This window comes from Jaculus jaculus, chromosome 1 (assembly GCF_020740685.1).
Source record: "Jaculus jaculus isolate mJacJac1 chromosome 1, mJacJac1.mat.Y.cur, whole genome shotgun sequence".
NCBI lineage: Eukaryota > Metazoa > Chordata > Mammalia > Rodentia > Dipodidae > Jaculus > Jaculus jaculus.
In genome coordinates this window covers 220,401,640-220,420,341 of record NC_059102.1, presented here as the reverse complement: position 1 = coordinate 220,420,341, position 18,702 = coordinate 220,401,640, and the positions used below count along the sequence as shown (strand labels likewise).

At 41.6% G+C, this 18,702-nt stretch overlaps 2 pseudogenes; both read right to left on the bottom strand.

The window, feature by feature from the left end:
• Positions 1-337: 337 nt before the first annotated feature.
• LOC101603821 lies at positions 338-1,537 on the bottom strand (annotated as a pseudogene).
• Positions 1,538-2,606: 1,069 nt separating this feature from the next.
• On the bottom strand, positions 2,607-3,109 carry LOC123457621 (annotated as a pseudogene).
• Between the last annotated feature and the right edge of the window lie 15,593 nt (positions 3,110-18,702).

The window sequence follows — 18,702 nt, the reverse complement described above, 5'->3', positions numbered from 1 at the left end:
CCTTGTTGTGACTTATCTAAACTGTAGGCAGAATGCCAGATGGGTACGTATGCAAATGTGGGCAAGTCAAGCCGAGGTCATCCGAAAGCTGTGCATGTGAGGTGACTGGAGCTACTCGGAAAGTTCAAGTATCCCAGAAACCCAAACCAGATTAGCAGTGAGGATGGCAACGGAATGAAATGCCAATGTGGCAGCACAATTGGTTAAAAACTAACAGGAAGGCTTCTCGTACCAGCAGAATCCTGCATACATACAAAAAAGAAATTGCCACCCACCATTTCATATATAAAACAAAAGCAAACTAGAGTATGGGAAAGTACAAACTGCAGAAAACCAGGAGTCAATAGAAGAAAAACTACTGGTTTACAGTTGAGAAAGGAAATGTTTCATTCTGACAGTTACTTGGTGAATGCCGCCACCATCGCCCACAGAACCTCGTTGGTGTTGGCCTTCAGACACTCTGCTTCTGGGTCTAAGTCGAGAAGTTGCGTACTCTCTTGGTGGCTAAATCATATTGCTCGTCCAGAAGAGGAGCAAAAGCATTTTCCAGAACATCTGAAGCATGGGCAAAGTAAATGAGGGCCAGCAAGCGCTTGTCCATGCGGTGGGGGGTCATTTACCCATTTTTCAAGAACACCTTCTTGCACCTTCTTGATGAGATGCTGCTTAATGTTGTTATTGGTCAGAGGATGTGTCTTCATGTCAAAGAGAAGGAAGTTCTGTTTCTCCGTTGTCAGTACACCCTTTTCTACCAGGTTCTTAGCTAATCGTTCCTATACATTTCGTAATTGATAATGCAGTTTTAGGGGATTCCATGTCTCACCACTAAGTAGCTCAATCCAGTTCTGGACTGTTTCTGGAAGCTGAGTCTCCTTAACATGCTTTAGAGCTTCATCAAGAAGAACATCCCCCGTTGGAGCATCCGACTTACAGATCACCTTTCTTGTTAAAAGACTTTTCCGTCTCATTCCCCAAGCTTCTAATTGTAACCTTCCTTCTCCCCTTCCTGCTTCCTCGGCCTGCGAAGCCGGCCCTCCGGGCTAAACCCCGCGCTGGGGCGTCGGCTGGCGGCTGCGGGGCCGGAGGCGCTCGTGGAGAGACGGCAGGCGGCCAGATGTCGTCAGGGGATGGCTACGGTGGAGAAGGTCGCCTTGCTGCTGGCTGCCCAGGCCCCCAGCTCGTGAGAGAGCGGAGGCGGAGGCCCAATATCCCAAATGATACTTCTAAGGAGAAGGTCCCTTGCAGTAGAGTTGGGAATTTATCTTTCTACATTGGTTTTTGTTATCAAAATGAAGTCAGGAAGTGTTTCTTCTGAGTTTTGGTGGAGGGATAATAGGGAAGTATTGTTGTGGGGGGGAGGGGGTGGTCAATCTGTCCCATGCCTGGAGGGGGCAGAGGTGGACCTGATCAAAGTATCCTGGTTGTTGTGTGGCCTGTTGGACTCCCATAGAGAAACTACCTTGTCCAAACAATGCATCTTAGCTCCAGGTGATATCCTCTTGGTTTTGGTTTCTCCTTGTTTGTTGGAGGCATTCATCTCTATAAAGGGCCTCCCATTGAAGAAACAGGGAGATAGGCAGTAAGGATCAGCAAATACCATGCCAGTCTTGTGGGGTATTAAGGAAGCTCTGGTGGCTTTGGAGAAGAGACTGCTGATGGATCCCCATCCTCCCTGCCTGCCTGCCTAAGTTCCTTAAGGTCATTGGCCTGGTATGGATACTACCCAGGGGCTGAGCCTGAGTCAGTTGAGCATTAACAGGAAGGGCATCAATTTCCTGATTATATATTTTTCTATTGGTATCCCTGAGCTTGCATAGTTGTCGAGTGTTTTTTTGAGGAAGTGGGGGTGGGGAGAAACTCTGACTAGGGAGTGTATCATATTAGGATTCTTTTTTTTTTGCTAAGTTCAAATGTATTTTAGTATATGTGCTGCCAAAGCGAGCACATATTAGGATTCTTTTGATCCATGCAGTGCGATTCTGGGGGGATGCAGCCAGGACTGGGAGGTGGGTATGGTGGCAAGGATGGGTAAAGAGGGAAGGGTGTGGGGGAGACTGGGGTCATTTCATTTTTAATTTTTTCTATCACCTTACTAGGGGGACTGAGGTCTGCCATCAGCTAATTTTCTGGGCCTTTCTCATCAGAGTCATTTCCTTCTGGCTTGGAGGAGAAGGTGGTTTTTGGGGGGGCAATACATTATCTAATGGCTTCTATGACAAGGAGAAAGGAAAGGGAGGGGGTTTCTTCCTGGATCTCTGGCCTCTTGACCAGATGAGTTATGTGGGCCCACATGTTTGAGTCATATGGATCCGCAGAAGTCATCCATGGAGCAATCTGGAGGAGTTCTTCCTAGAAGGAAATGGCTTCCTTCTGGGAGAGTTTGACTCCTCTAACTTTTAAGAGTCTTCTTTTTTTCCCCCCTTTTCTTAAAGATTTTATTCATGTTTTAGAGGGATTTATCATTAGCTTTTCCCCCAATCATTAGGAGTTGCAGAGTACTGAATCCATCACTACTTTGATGACACAGGTAAGATTTCAGATTCACATTTCCAGGTACCAAGAGTTCCTTCTAAATGTCACAATCAAGCAAGCCTTCCTTTATAGTTCTACTGAACACAGAAATGCCCATTGGTATCTCTGAAGTGTAATTGCATCTTAGGTCGGTATTTCTCCAAGTAAAGCAGCTGTTTGGAATTGAATGCTCCCCTTCTTTTTTGTCTTATAAACTGAACTGCATCTTCATACTTCATTCCACATTCAATCAAAGCAAGCGCAACCAGCACAGGAGCCTTTCCTAAGCCAGCAACACAATGCACTGCAACAGAGCAACCTGGCTCTTCACGAAATTTGGATTTTAACAGGTCAGCCAATCATCTACAATCTGATTAGGGGGTGGAGCTCCATCATCAAATGGCCAATCTAGAACGCGGATTCCTTCCTTTTCAACTGGAGCTTTATCATAAGTAGCATCACAAACTCGAACCACAGTTGTCACTCCATACTTCTTAAGTTCCTCTGTGAACTTGTTGAGAGTAGTGTTGGTAGGGTTGTGAGTTATCAGAAAATGCATGTTCTCATAAGAGATCTCCACAGGGGCTGGATGGTTCATTATGGCAAATAAAAAGTGTGAGTGTGGGGTGGAGAGATGGCTTAGCGGTTAAGCGCTTGCCTGTGAAGCCTAAGGACCCCAGTTCGAGGCTCGGTTCCCCAGGTCCCACGTTAGCCAGATGCACAAGGGGGCGCACGCGTCTGGAGTTCGTTTGCAGTGGCTGGAAGCCCTGGCGCGCCCATTCTCTCTCTTTACCTCTATGTGTCTTTCTCTCTATGTCTGTCGCTCTCAAATAAATAAACAAAAAATGAACCAAAAAAAAAATTAAAAAAAAAAAGTGTGAGTGTGCGTGTGTGAGTGTAGTGGGGAAAATAAAAACTTTTTAAAAAATCAATAAATCTTCAAATGTTTCACAGCAGAAAACATTAAAAAGACCGCTAAAATGCCTATTATCAATCACTATTTTCTCTATTCAACTTGTTTATTCCTTAGGAAGCTTCACTCTTCAAGATAGGCAGAAGTATTTAGAATCCACTTGGGTCTCAATGTCTGCAGATGGATACCTTCAGACTGCAAAAAAAATCCAACTACATACAAGACTTAAGCAGCCTTTACTACATTTAGGCACTAGTGAGACAAGTTAAAAGTGTAGATTGTTTTCCACTTTTCTTTACTTGATGCTTAATTTTACTGGAGTTACTAAAAGAAATATGCTTGCAATAAAAAAAAAAAAAAGCCAACTGGACTTCCGGTTAAGATGGTGGTGTAGGTACCACGCCAAAGCAGCCAGGGGGCAAAAGACCAAAAAAACTCAGCAAAATACACATTTTTACTAAAAAGTGAGGTGTATAGGAAATTGAAGCAGCAGCGGAGAAGTAGGAGAGATCCAGAGCATCCAGAGCCCGCACAGGCTGGCAAAAACAGCCCCGGCAGCTCGACCAACCACTGCGGCGGCAGCACACCAGAAAGCCGCCAGGCTCGGCTCGAGCCGCAGGAAAAGCCAGGTGCAGGAGCTTCCACTCACACCGGTGCTCTCCGCAACTCAGGAAACATGAAGGGAGAGTGGAAGTGAGCTACAGAGGAGCACACCACGAGGTAGAAGCACATGTGGAGCAGTGAGAGAACCAGAGCAGCTGCGGCTCCCTCCCCTCCCCCATCGCCTGAGCCCAGCTCCAGCGAACAGAGCAGCAGCCCCGGGACCCGGCAACGCCAACCTGAGCCTACAGCGGGACCCAAGCAGGAGCAGAGTTCGGGAGCAACATCAGCGGCTCCGGCACCGGTAACAGCGGCCCAAGCTGCAGCAGACCCAGGAGTGGCAGCAGCGGCAGACCCAGCAGCAGCAGCTTCAGCTGCTGACAGAACCATCAGAGGCAGCTTTCGCAGCAGCAGTTCCAGCAGCGGGGGTGCTGATATGCAGAGCCACAGTTGCCAGGCTCGGTTTGCCCCACAGGAAAAGCCAGTGCCCAGCTCCAGAAATCAGAACAGCAGCCTGACGACCCAGCCAGCAACTTGACTGAGACCAAAATCATCCAAGGTAACTGGGATTGCACCAGGGAAGGGTCTCACTTGGTCACAAGCTGACTTGGATCCCTCAACAGACCAGAAATCTTAACCTCTTTGTTGATAGAGGATCTGGTTGTTATAATAACTACTCTTGCATAAATATTTGGAGCTGTTTCTGATTGAATGTGTACAGTGTTTAGTTAACTTTTAGAATCTACCTGTATTTTATTCCACTCAGCCTACTTGAATACTCCCATAGCAGGGAAACTCATCCCCTAGGAGCGCCTTTGTAGATACTCTGAGAGTCTTAAGAGCCACACCTAACACCTTAAGCTCCTACCCTGAAGATATATAACATCAAATTAATTGATACAGCTAAGAATACCCAGCTAGCTAGAAAATCCAAGCATTAACTTAATCCAAGATGCAAAAATATATACATTATAACACAAGAAATACTAAAAAGCAAGACGATATAAATCCACCTAACAGCATTAATGCATCAAAATGACCTCCAGTGAGAACGAGTTAGAGGAAATGCCTGAGAAAGATTTCAAAAGAATGATTGTAAATATGTTCAAAGAAGTCAGAGAACAAATCAAAGGAGTCAAAGAGGAACTTAAAGAGGAAATCAAAGGAATCAAAGAAGATGCAGGACACCAATTTCATGAAATAAATAAGGCAATACAAGACATAAATAAGGAAATAGAAATAATAAAGAAAAACCAGTCAGAATTACTAGCAATGAAGAACACAGTTAATGAAATAAAAAACTCTGTAGAAAATCTCACCAATAGAATGGATGAAGGAGAGGACAGAATATCTAAGCTAGAAGACCAGGTGGCAGATCTAATACAGGCCAACAAAGAGAAAGACAAACTTATAGAAAAGTATGAGTGGGAATTTCAAGATATTCAGGACACTATGAAAAGATCAAATATTAGAATTCAGGGCATAGTAGAAGGAGAAGAATTCCACTCCAACGGCATAGTAGGTGTCTTCAACAAAATCATAGAAGAAAATTTCCCCCAAATTGGGAAAAAGGTGCCAATACAGATACAGGAAGCCTTTAGAACCCCAGCCAGACAAAACCTGGAAAGAACCTCTCCTCGCCATATTATAATCAAACTTCCAAACACACACCAAAGAAAAAATATTGAAAGCAGTTAGAGAGAAAAATCAAGTTACCTACAAAAGCAAGCCCATCAGAATTATGGCAGACTACTCAACACAAACTTTTAAAGCCAGAAGGGCTTGGAGTGATATATTCCAAGTTCTGAAAGATAACAACTGTCAACCAAGGTTACTTTATCCTGCAATGTTATCCATTCAAATAGACGGAGAAATAAGGACATTCCATGACAAAAGCAGGTTAAAGGAGTATTTGAAGACAAAACCAGCTCTACAGAAAATACTTGATAGAATCCTCCATGCTGAAGAAAAGGAAAAGCACACATATAAGGAACCTAGAAAAAATAAGCACTACTCAAATACTTGTTAAGAGAGCACAGGTAGAACCGGAACCACAAAAAAAAAAAAAAGGCAAATATAAATACACACCTTTCAATAATATCTCTTAATATCAATAGCCTCAATGCCCCAACCAAAAGGCATAGGTTTGCAGACTGGGTTAAAAAGTAGGATCCTACAATTTTTTGTCTCCAAGAAACTCACCTTTCTACAAAGGATAGAAATTATCTTAGGGTGAAAGGTTGGAAGATGGTATTTCAAGCAAATGGCCTAGAAAACAAGCAGGGGTTGCTATTCTAATATCTGAAAAGGTAGACTTCAGTCCAACGTTAGTCAAGAAAGATAAGGAAGATAACTTTATATTGATTAAGGGCACACTCCAACAGGAGGACATTACAATCCTAAACATATATGCACCTAACATGGGGACTCCCAAATTCATCAAACAAACACTAAGGTCACAGATAACACGAAACACAGTGGTAGTGGGTGACTTTAACACCCCACTCTCATCAATTGACAGGTCAAATCGGGAAAAAATAAGCAGAGAGGCATCTGGACTAAATGAGGTCATAGAAGGAATGGACCTAACAGATATATACAGGAAATTTCATCCAAAGGCTGCAAAATATACATTCTTTTCAGCAGCACATGGAACATTCTCTAAAATCGACCATATATTAGGACACAAAGCAAATCTAACAAATTTAGGAAAATTGAAATAATTCCTTGCATTCTATCTGACCACAATGGAATTAAACTACAAATCAGTAGCAAGAAAGGCTATAGAGCATACACAAAATCATGGAAACTAAACAATACACTACTAAATGATGAATGGGTCAATGAAGAAATCAAGAAGGAAATCAAAAAATTCATAGAGTCAAATGATAATGAGAACACAACATATCAAAATCTCTGGGACACAATGAAGGCAGTTCTAAGAGGTAAATTTCTAGCCTTAAGTGACTATATTAAGAAATTAGAAAGTTCACAGGTAAAGGACCTAATGCTTCACCTTAAAGCCTTGGAAAAAGAAGAACAAGGTAAACCAAAAATCAGTAGACGGGAAGTAATAATAAAGATTAGGGCAGAAATTAATGAAATAGAAACAAACAAACAAATAAAAAAATCCAAAGAATTAATGAAACAAAGAGTTGGTTCTTTGAAAGGATAAACAAGATTGATAAACCCTTAGCAAATCTGACCAAAAGAAAGAGAGAAGAGACACAAATTGATAAAATCAGAGATGAACAAGGTAACAACACAACAGATTCCAGAGAAATTCAAAAAATCGTAGGGACTTACTATAAAAGCTTATACTCCACAAAGTATGAAAATCTGGAAGAAATGGATGATTTCTTTGATTTATATGACCTACCTAAATTAAATCAAAATGAGATTAATCACTTAAATAGACCTATAACAAACATGGAGATCCAAACAGTTATCAATAATCTCCCAACTAAAAAAAGCCCAGGTCCGGAAGGATTCACTGCTGAATTTTACCAGACTTTTAAGGAAGAGCTAACACCATTGCTTCTTAAGCTTTTCCATAAAATATAAAAAGAAGGAATTCTACCAAACTCTTTCTATGAGGCCAGCATCACCCTGATACCAAAACCAGGCAAAGATAGAACAAAAAAAGAAAATTACAGACCAATCTCCCTCATGAACATAGATGCAAAAATTCTCAACAAAATATTGGCAAACAGAATACAAGAGTATATCAAAAAGATCATTCACCCTGACCAAGTAGGCTTTATCCCAGAGATGCAGGGATGGTTCAATATATGCAAATCTATAAATGTAATACATTATATATAAACGGGTTGAAGGACAAAAGTCACTTGATCATCTCATTGGACGCAGAGAAAGCATTTGACAAAATCCAACATCCATTCATGATAAAAGTCCTACAGAGACTGGGAATGGAAGGAACATATCTCAATATAATAAAAGGTATTTATGACAAGCCTACAGCCAACATATTACTAAATGGGGAAAAACTGGAAGCATTTCCACTAAAATAAGGAACAAGACAGGGGTTTCCACTGGCCCCACTTTTATTTAATATAGTTTTGGAAGTCTTAGCCATAGCAATAAGGCAAGAGACACACATAAAAGGGATACAAATTGGAAAGGAAGAGATCAAGTTATCATTATTTGCAGATGACATGATTCTATACATAAAGGACCCTAAAAACTCTACTAGCAAACTGTTAGAGCTGATCAAAACCTACAGCCGTGTAGCAGGATACAAAATAAATACACAGAAATCAGTAGCCTTCATATATGCTAACAACAAACACACAGAGGATGAAATCAGAGAATCACTCCCATTCACAATTGCATCCAAAAAAATAAAGTACCTTGGAATAAACCTAACCAAGGAAGTAAACGATCTCTACAATGAGAACTTTAAAACACTCAAGCAAGAAATTGAAGAAGACACTAGAAAGTGGAAAAACATCCCCTGTTCCTGGATTGTAAGAATCAATATTGTGAAAATGGCAATCTTACCTAAAGCAATGTACACATTTAATGCAATCCCTATCAAAATTCCAAAGTTTTTCTTCATGGAAATAGAAAAAACAATCCAAAAATTCATCTGGAATCACAAAAAACCTCGAATATCTAAAATAATAATGAGCAACAAAAATGAGGCTGGTGGTATCACCATACCTGATTTTAACCTATACTACAGAGCCATAGTAACAAAAACAGCATGGTACTGGCACAAAAACAGACATGTAGATCAGTGGAACAGAATAGAGGACCCAGATGTAAGCCCAAGTAGCTATAGCCACCTGATATTTGATAAAAATGCCAAAAATACTCATTGGAGAAGAGACAGCCTCTTCAGCAAATGGTATTTTGAAAACTGGATATATATCTGCAAAGGATGAAAATAGATTCTTCTCTCTCGCCATGCACAAGAATTAAGTCCAAATGGATTAAAGACCTTAACATCAGACCTGAAACTCTGAAACTGCTAGAGGATAAAGTAGGGGAAACCCTTCAAAATGTTGCTCTTGGCAAAGACTTTCTGAATACAACCCCAATTGCTCAGGCAATAAAACCACAGATTAATCACTGGGACCTCATGAAATTACAAAGATTTTGCTCTGCAAAGGACACAGTGAAAAAAGCAAAGAGGCAACCTACAGAATGGGAAAAAATCTTCGCCAGCTATATATCTGATAGAGGATTAATATCTAGGATATACAAAGAACTCAAAAAGTTAAATAAGGGCTGGAGAGATGGCTTAGCGGTTAAGCGCTTGCCTGTGAAGCCTAAGGACCCCGGTTCGAGGCTCGGTTCCCCAGGTCCCACGTTAGCCAGATGCACAAGGGGGTGCATGCCTCTGGAGTTTGTTTGCAGAGGCTGGAAGCCCTGGCGCGCCCATTCTCTCTCTCTCCCTCTATCTGTCTTTCTCTCTGTGTCTGTTGCTCTCAAATAAATAAATAAATAATTAAAAAAAGTTAAATGATAAGGAATCAAACAAGCCAATTACAAATGGGCTATGAAGCTAAATAGAGCATTCTCAAAGGAAGAAATATGAATGGCATATAAGCATCTAAAAAAATGTTCCATGTCACTAGACATCAGGGAAATGCTGATGAAACCTACATTGAGATTCCATCTCACTCCTGTCAGATTGGCCACCATCAGGAATACAAATGATCATAAATGTTGACAGGGATGTGGAAAAACAGGAACCCTTCTACACTGCTGGTGGGAATGCAATATGATCTAGCCATTGTGGAAATCAGTGTGGAGCGTCCTAAAACAGCTAAAGATTGATCTACCATATGACCCAGCTATAGCACTCCTAGGCATATATCCAAAGGACTCATCTCATTTCCTTAGAAATACGTGCTCAACCATGTTTATTGCTGCTTAGTTTATTGTAGCTGGGAAATGGAACCAGCCTAGATGTCCCTCAACTGATGAGTGGATAATGAAGATGTGGCACATTTATACAATGGAGTTCTACTCAGCGGTAAAGAAAAATGAAGTTATGAAATTTGCAGAAAAATGGATGGACCTGGAAAGGATTATACTAAGTCAGGTAACCCAGGCCCAGAAAGCCAAGCGCCACATGTTCTCTCTCATATGTGGATCCTAGCTACAGATGACTGGGCTTATGTGTGAGAATGAAAATTCTTAGTAGCAGAGGCCAGTACGTTAAAAAGGAGACATAAAGGGAAGAGAACGGAAGGGAGGAGGGTACTTAATAGGTTGATATTGTATATATGTAAGTACAATGATTGTAATGGGGAGGTAATATGATAGAGAATGGAATTTCAAAGGAGAAAGTGTGGGGATGGGGAGGGAGGGAATTACCATGGGATTTTTTTTTTATAATCATGGAAAATACTAATAAAAACTTTAAAAATTAAATTAAAAAAAAGAAACTAGAAAAAAAGAAATAAAAAACAGAAGACAGTCATATATACCTGCAATAAAAAAGCCAACTATTTCTGAGGCCAGTCTTGGTGTCCAGAGTCTTCAAGGCAATGTTAATTATAATTATGGCACATAGAACCTCCAAGCTCACTTGTCAGTAAAAACACTGTGCTGAGCCTGGCAGAAGTCTGCCCTCACGCTCAGAATTGCCATAAATGTACAACATATATTCAAACGAAAAACGCTGGTGAGCTGGGAACCGGGCATTGAAGTTCGGCGGAGGTGGGAGCGAGGGAAGGCGCCTCTCTCCTCAGTCACCTGGGCGGCGGCGGCGGAAGCGGCAGTAGCAGTGGCGGCGGCAGTGGTGGCAATGATGACTCACCCCCCAGCCTCGGCGAATGACACCCTGCCCGGCCGGCGGCGTGTCCACGTGTCCGTCTTGCTGCTCCTGCTGAGGCCAACGCTACTGTATATTTTCCTCCTGCTGCCGCCACTGCCTGCTGGTGTCGTCTCGCGCCAGACCCGGATGCTGCTGCTGCTCCAGCCGCTCGGGGATGGACAACGGTTACAGCCTGGCCAGATCGCACCGCCTCCACCACCACCTAGGAGTCTTCTTAATACTTAAATCTGAGATTCTTCTTGATGGAAGGTGGTATTTTCCATGATAGGAAAAGGATAGAAACATCAAGATCAGACAGCAACATTCCTGAGGGCTAAGGAGCACCATAGGGGAATTCACCAAAGGTCCACACACAAGCCTGTCTGTAAATTTAAGAGACTGGCTAGCACCCACAGGCTTTTAAGTGGTCAATACATTACCAGCTTTTTGTGTTGGAGAGAAATAGATAGATGGTCTTTGCCAATGCCCAGGTGGGCCACTGGGGTCCCAGCAGAAGACTAGGGCCTTCAGTCAATGCCAAAGAGTGGCTTTGGCCAAAAGATGTCAGTTGTCTGTTTGTCATCATGTGTGGTCCCTTGAAACTGGGCAAACCGAAAGTAAAGGAGGAAAAAGAGAAGCCTGCCAGCCCTCAGAATGTGGAGGCAAGGCCACAGGGGGCTGATGCTCCTCAGAAAGGACAATGTCCTTCCAGGGGAGCACTCATCTACCCTGGCACATCTCAGAGTGCCCCATGTTGGTGCCAGCTGTGGTACCTGGGGTCCCTGGGACCATGCTTCCCTGGAGATGTTCAGGCAACTTGTGGGGCAGGGTCTGGAGCGGCCAAGAGTGTAATGGGAAGAAACACCCATGAAACTGCTTCAGAGAAGAGCTTGTTTATTCAACAGGGACATGGGTTTATAAACAGTTGTGAGCAGGAAGGGACACAGGTTCTAAGGGGAGTGGAGTGTTAAAGGCTGCTTACTGATGCCATCTCAGTACACAGAGATTGAATATGAGAGGGTCTCAAGGTTTAGGCACTAGCAGGAAGAGCTACATGACCTAAGTCACATAGAGGAGGTCTGAAGCTGTAGGAAAGCGGTTAGCTGTGGCCACATAGGGGCTTTTTGGGGCATCAGGCCACAAAATCATGGGGCCATAAGGAAAACAAAACCTAAGGTTTATTGGAATGCCCAGGTGTCCCAGGCCTGAGGGAGGGAGCAGCCCTACTCACCGGTGCCTCTGGGCAAGGCTGTCAGGGTAAGGCGCACTGCGACCTCATGAAAAGGGCAGAGTCCCACTTTTACCAGCCTCAGGACCAGAGTGAGGTTACTGGGATCTAGGCCTGCTATAATTTCCATAGCCTGGGGCCCTTTGTTACATTTGAAAGCTCAGGCCTGCCTCCTGAAGGCTTCAGGCTGTGCTTGGCAGTGCCCAACATGGAAAAAACAAACCATACTCAAATACTAGATAATAAAAGGGAGCAAAGGTAGAACAGAAGGAATTACAAAACAAGAAAAATGGCACAAATGAATACACATCTTTCAATAATAACTCTTAATATGAAAGGCCTCATTGTCCCAACCAAAAGACACAGGTTTGTATACAGGATCCTGGACTGGACAGATTGCTTACTGGTTAAGGTGCTTGCCTGCAAAGCCAAAGGATCTTGGTTCGATTCTCCAGGACCCAAGTACACAAGGTGCTTCATTTATCTGGAAATTGTTGGTAGTGGCTGGAAGCCCTGGCATGCCCATTATTTTTCTCTCTTTGTCTCTCTCTGCCTCTTCCCCCTCTCAAAAAAAAAAAAAAAAAAAAAAAAAAAAGCAGGATCCTTCAATTTGTTGCCTCCAAAAGGTTCACCTTTCCACAAAAGATGGACAGTATCTTAGGGTGAAAGATTGGAAAACAGTGTTTCAAACAAATGGGCCTAGAAAACAAGCAGGTGCTGCTATCCAAATGTTGGGTAGGGTAGACATCAGCCCAACATTAGTTAGGAAAGATAAGGAAGATCACTTTATTATTTATTTTATTTTATTTGTTTATTTTTATTTACAACTTCTATGATTGTAAACAATATCCTATGGTAATTTCCCCCCATTCCACTTTGACATCCACTCTCCATTTCTTTTTTTTGTTTTTGGGAGGGGGTTTCAAGGTAGGGTCTCACTCTAGCCCAGGCTGACCTGGAATTCACTATGGAGTCTCAGGGTGGCCTCAAACTCATGATGATCCTCCTACCTCTGCCTCCCGAGTGCTGGGATTAAAGGCGTGTGCCACCACGCCCGGCTTGACATCCACTCTCAATCAGTTTCTCTTTTATTTGGATGTCATAATCTTTCTCCCCTATTATGATGGTTTTGTGTAGGTAGTATCAGGCACCGTGAGGTCAGGGGTATGCAGGCCATTTTGTGTCTGGAGGAGCACATTGTAAGGAGTCCTACCCTCCCTTTGGCTCTTACAACCTTTCCACTACTTCTTCTGCAATGGACCCTGAGCCTTGGTAAGTGTGATAGAGATACTGCAGTGCTGAGCAATCCTCTGTCACTTCTCAGCATCATGGTGCCTTCTGAATCATCCCAAGATCACTGCCATCTGAAAAGAGAAGTTTCTCTAACTGAAAGTGACAGTAGCATTAATATATGGGTATGAACATTATGAGAAGTGCTTACTGGGAAGTTTGGTGAGCATAGTATATACATTTAGCCAGACAGCAGCAGATGTTACACCCCTAGGGCTTATGACTGCCCCTGTTGTAGGTTTTCAGTATCATGGATGTATACTCTCCCATGGAGTGGGCCTCCAGCCAAATTAGAGAGCAGTTGGTTTCCCTCATAACACATGTGCCACCACTACTGCACCCATTGGCTCATTTGGCCTGGCTGGCCAAATGTAAGGCTTGCAGTGTCCACTGTTGAGTATCTTCACTGGTGATTTCTCTCTCTCCCACTGAACTGCATGCAGCATGGCTTTTTCCAGCTTTCTGTCAGCTGGTCTACAAGGACAAGGTTTTTAGCTTAGCTCCAGCAGGATTTCTCAGTGACCTTGTAGCCCAAGTATGTGGAGTCTTGAGCAATAGGGTCTTACCATCTATTCCTGGTGGGAAACCAAGGGCCTTGGAAATGGCCTGTAATGTTTTGGGGGCATCAGGGATCTCCCTGGCCAACAACTCACTGGAAATCCCATCCCTGGCACTGAAAATTTTCCAGTAAGAATCTATTGCTCCTGAGTATTCCATTGTCCAAAAAAGTAGGTATTCATATGATTTATTTTTTTCCTCTTGGATTTTGGTTAGCCCTCTCTCCACCTTAACTTTACTCAATCTCTTCCCCTGACCTCACTTAGACCTTTTCACTTCTACTTACATACTTACAATACCATCCTATTAAGTTCCCCCATCCCTTCCATTCTATTCCCTTTATATCCCCTTTCTAGCTTACTGGCCTTTGCTATTGAATTTTCTTCCTACTTACACTGAAGTACAATCATGTGTATCTAGGATCCACATATGAGAGAAAACATGCGATGTTTGGCTTACTGGGCCTGGGTTACCTCACTTGGTATAATCCTTCCCAGATCCATCCATTTTCTTCATTTTTCTTTACTGCTTTGTAGAACTCCATTGTGTAAATATGCCATATCTTCATTATCCACTCATCAGTTGAGGGACATCTAGGCTGGTTCCATTTCCCGGTGATTGTAAATAGAGTGGCAATAAACATGGTTGAGCAAGTATCTCTATGGTAGTGAGATGAGTCCTTAGGATATATGCCTAGGAGTGCTACAGCTGGGTCATATGGAACATCTATTTTTAGCTGTCTCAGGAGCCTCCACACTGATTTCCACAATGGCTGGACCAGATTGCATTCCTACCAACAGTGTAGAAGGGTTCCTCTTTTTCCACATCCTCATCAGCATTTATGGTCATTTATTTTCATGATGGTAGCCAATCTGACAGGAGTGAGATGGAATCTCAATGTACTTTTAATCTGCATTTCTCTGATGACTAGGGATGCAGAACTTTTTTTTAGATGTTTATATGCTATCTGTATTTCTTCTTTTGAGAACTCTCTACTTAGTTCCATAGCCTGTTTTTTAATTGGGTTGTTTGATTTCTTATTTAATTTTTTGAGTTATTTGTATATCCTACATATTAATCCTCTGTCTGATGTTTAGCTGGCAAAGATTTTCTCCAACTCTGTGGGTTGCCTCTTTGCTCTATTCATAGTTTCCTTTGCAGTACAAAAGCTTTGTAATTTCATGAGGTCCCAGTGGTTAATCTGTGGTTTCATTGCCTGAGCAATTGGGGTTATATTCAGAAAGTCTTTGCCAAGACCAATATTTGAAGGGTTTCCCCTACTTTTTCCTCTAGCAGTTTCAGAGTTTCAGGTCTTTGATTCATTTGGATTTAATTCTTGTGCATGGAGAGAGATAAGGATCTGTTTTCATCCCTGTACAGATACATATCCAGTTTTCCCAGCACCATTTGCTGAAGAGGCTGTCTTTTCTCCAATGAGTATTTTTGGCATTTTTGTCCAATATCAGGTGGCTATAGCTACCCAGGCTTACATCTGCATCCTTTATTCTGTTCCATTTACCTACATATCTCTTTTTATGTCAGTACCATGCTATTTTTGTTACTATGGCTCTGTAGTATAGGTTAAAATCAGGTATGGTGATACCACCAGCCTTATTTTGTTGCTCAAAATTGTTTTAGATATTCAATATTTATTGTGCTTACAATTGAATTCTTGGATTTTTTTTCCTATTTCAGTCAAAAATACCATTGGAACTTTGATGGGGATTACATTAAATGTGTAGATTGCTTTTGGTAAATTGCCATTTTCACAATATTCTTCTGATCCAAGAACAAGGGATGTTTTTCCTTTTCCTAGTGTCTTCTGCAATTTCTTGCTTGAGTGTTTTAAAGTTTGCATTGTAGTGATCCTTCACTTCCTTAGTTAGGTTTATTCCAAGGTACTTTATTATTATTTTTATTTGATGCAACTGGGAATGGGAGTGATTCTCTGATTTCATCCTCTGTGTGTTTGTTGTTAGCATATAGGAAGGCTACTGATTTCTGTGTGCTTATTTTGTAGCCTGCTACATGGCTATAGGTGTTTATCAGCTCTAACAGTTGGTAGTGTCTTTAGGGTCCTTTATGTACAGAATCATGTCATCTGCAAATAATGATAACTTGATCTCTTCCTTTCCAATTTGTATCCCTTTTATGTGTGTCTCTTGCTTTATTGCTATAGCTAAGACTTCCAGTACTATATTAAATAAAAGTGGGGCCAGTGGACACCCTTGTCTTGTTCCTTATTTTAGTGGAAAAGCTTCAAGTTTTTCTCCATTTAGCGTTATGTTGGCTGTAGGCTTGTCATAAATAGCCTTTATTATATTGAGGTATGTTCCTTATATTCCTAGTCTCTGTATTACTTTTTATCATGAAGGGATGTTGGATTTTGTCAAATGCTTTTTCTCTTTAACTGCTTTCAATATATTTTCTTTGGTCTGTATGTCTGGTAGTTTAATTATAATATGGTGAGGAGAGGTTCTTTCCAGGTTTTGTCTGTTTGGTGTTCTAGAGGCTTCCTGTATCTTCATTGGCATTTCTTTTCCAATTTGGGGGAAGTTTTCTTCTATGATTTTGTTGAAAATGCCTACTATGCCCTGAATTCTTTCTCTTTTTTTCAGCATGCCTGGCCAAATTTAGAACAATTTTTAAATTTTTTTCCTCAATTTTATTAAACATTTTCCATGATTATAAAAAATATTCCATGGTAATACCTCCCTACCCCTTTTTCCCCTTTGAAATTCCCTTCTCCATCACATTCACTCCCCATCTCAATAAGTCTCTCCTCTATTTGGATGCCATGATCCTCCCCTCCTCTTATGATGGTCTTATGTAGGTAGTGTCAGACATTATGAGGTCATGGATGTCGAGGCCAATATTTTGTCTGGAGGGAGCACATTGTAAGGAGTCCAACCCTTCCTTTGGCTCTTACATTCTTTCCACCACCTCTTCTGCATTGATTCCTGAGCCTTGGAAGGTGTGATCGAGATGTTACTCAGTACTCCAGTCACTTCTTTCCAGCACTATGATACCTTCTGAGTCATCCCAAGGTCACTGCCATCTGAAAAGAGAAGATTCTCTACCCAAAGTGAGAGTAGTGTTAATATAAGGGTATAAATATTAAGAGAAGTGCTTACTGTATGGCCTGAATTCTTATGTTTGATCTTTTCATAGTGTCCTGAATATCTTGAAATTCACATTCATACTTTCCTATTAGTTTGTCTTTCTCTTAGTTGGACTGTATTAGATCTGCCACATTGTCTTCTAGTTTAGGTATTCTGTCCTCTCCTTCATCCATTCTACTGGTGAGATTTTCTACAGAGTTTTTTTTTTTTTTTTTTTTTTAATTTCATTGACTGTGTTTTTCATTGCTAGTAATTCTGGCTGGTTTTTATTTATTATTCCTATTTCCTTATTTATGTCTTGCATTGACCCCCTTATTTCTTTATATTGGTCTCCTGTGTTTTCTTTCATTTCTTTGATTTTCTCTTTGATTTCTTTGAAAATATTTATAATCATTCTTTTGAAATCTTTCTTAGGTATTTCCTCTAACTCATTCTCACTGGAGGTCATTTGTGATGCATTAATACTTTTTGGTGGACTTATATTGTCTTGATTTTTTTGTGTTTCTTGAATTATAATGTACATATTTTTGCATCTTGGATTAATTTAATTCTGGGTGTTTCTAATTATCTGCAGTATTATTAGATGTATCAATCAATCTGATGTTATATATCTTCAGGATAGGAACTTAAGGTGCTAGGTGTGGCTCTTAAGACTCTCAGAGTATCTACAAAAGTGACCCTAGATGTTGGGTTTGCCTATTATGAGAGTATTCAAATAGGCTGAGTGGAACAAAATACAGGCAGATTCTAAAATTTAACTAAACAATATACATATTCAGTGAAAAATAGTACAGAGTAATTATGCAGGAGCAGGTATTATGATGACCAGATTCTCTAACAAAGTCACAGTCCCTTCAGATGTATGTCGCCCCACACCCTTAATCATATCAAATAGGAGGCTAAGATTTCTGGTCTGTTGAGGGTTCCAGGTCAGCTTGTGACCAAGTGAATCCCTTCCTTAATGAACAATAGAAGAGGAAACAAAGGCACTATAAATCAGGAAGCAACAAATGACAAGCCCTAAATATAGCTTATTTAAGAATGGCAAGTCCAACCATCCATCAGATTTAACATATAATTTATTGTGATATGGAAGGTAAAATTAGCACTTCTGATTCAAGCCTATGTACCAGGCTTATTTGGCGGGTACTGACCTGGTGTAATCTCAGTTACCTTTTGGGATTGTTTTGGTCTCAGTTATGTGCTCCCACTTGGGTCCCTCTTTACTGTGCTGTGGGCTCAGGTTTGCTGGATCACTGCTTTGGTTGCCTATGCTGGGTGCCAGGTGCTGGGTGCTGTGCAGGTGAGCTGCCTTCCCTAGGTCTCTGGTGCTTGTTGGTGCTTGCACTGGCAGTGGGAAAGGGGAGGCTGTGGAGGGTAGCTCTAGTTCTCCCACTAGTCTACATGATCTTCCTCATTAGCTGCTCCTCTGTTCTTCCCCGCCATCCTCCCTTCACATTTCTTGAGTTTGTGAGTAGGCCTGTGTGAGTGGAGAATCCCCTCACCTGGTTTTTTCTGTGGCTCAGGCAAAGCATGGTGGCTGTGGCCCCATGGACCTGGTTCTGCTGCTGCTGGAGCCACTTCTGCCTGCTTCTGTGGTCTCTAGACGCTCTGGATTTCTCCTACTTCTCTGCTATATTTGATAATTTCTTATACACTTCACTTTATAGTAGAACAGTGTATCTTGCTG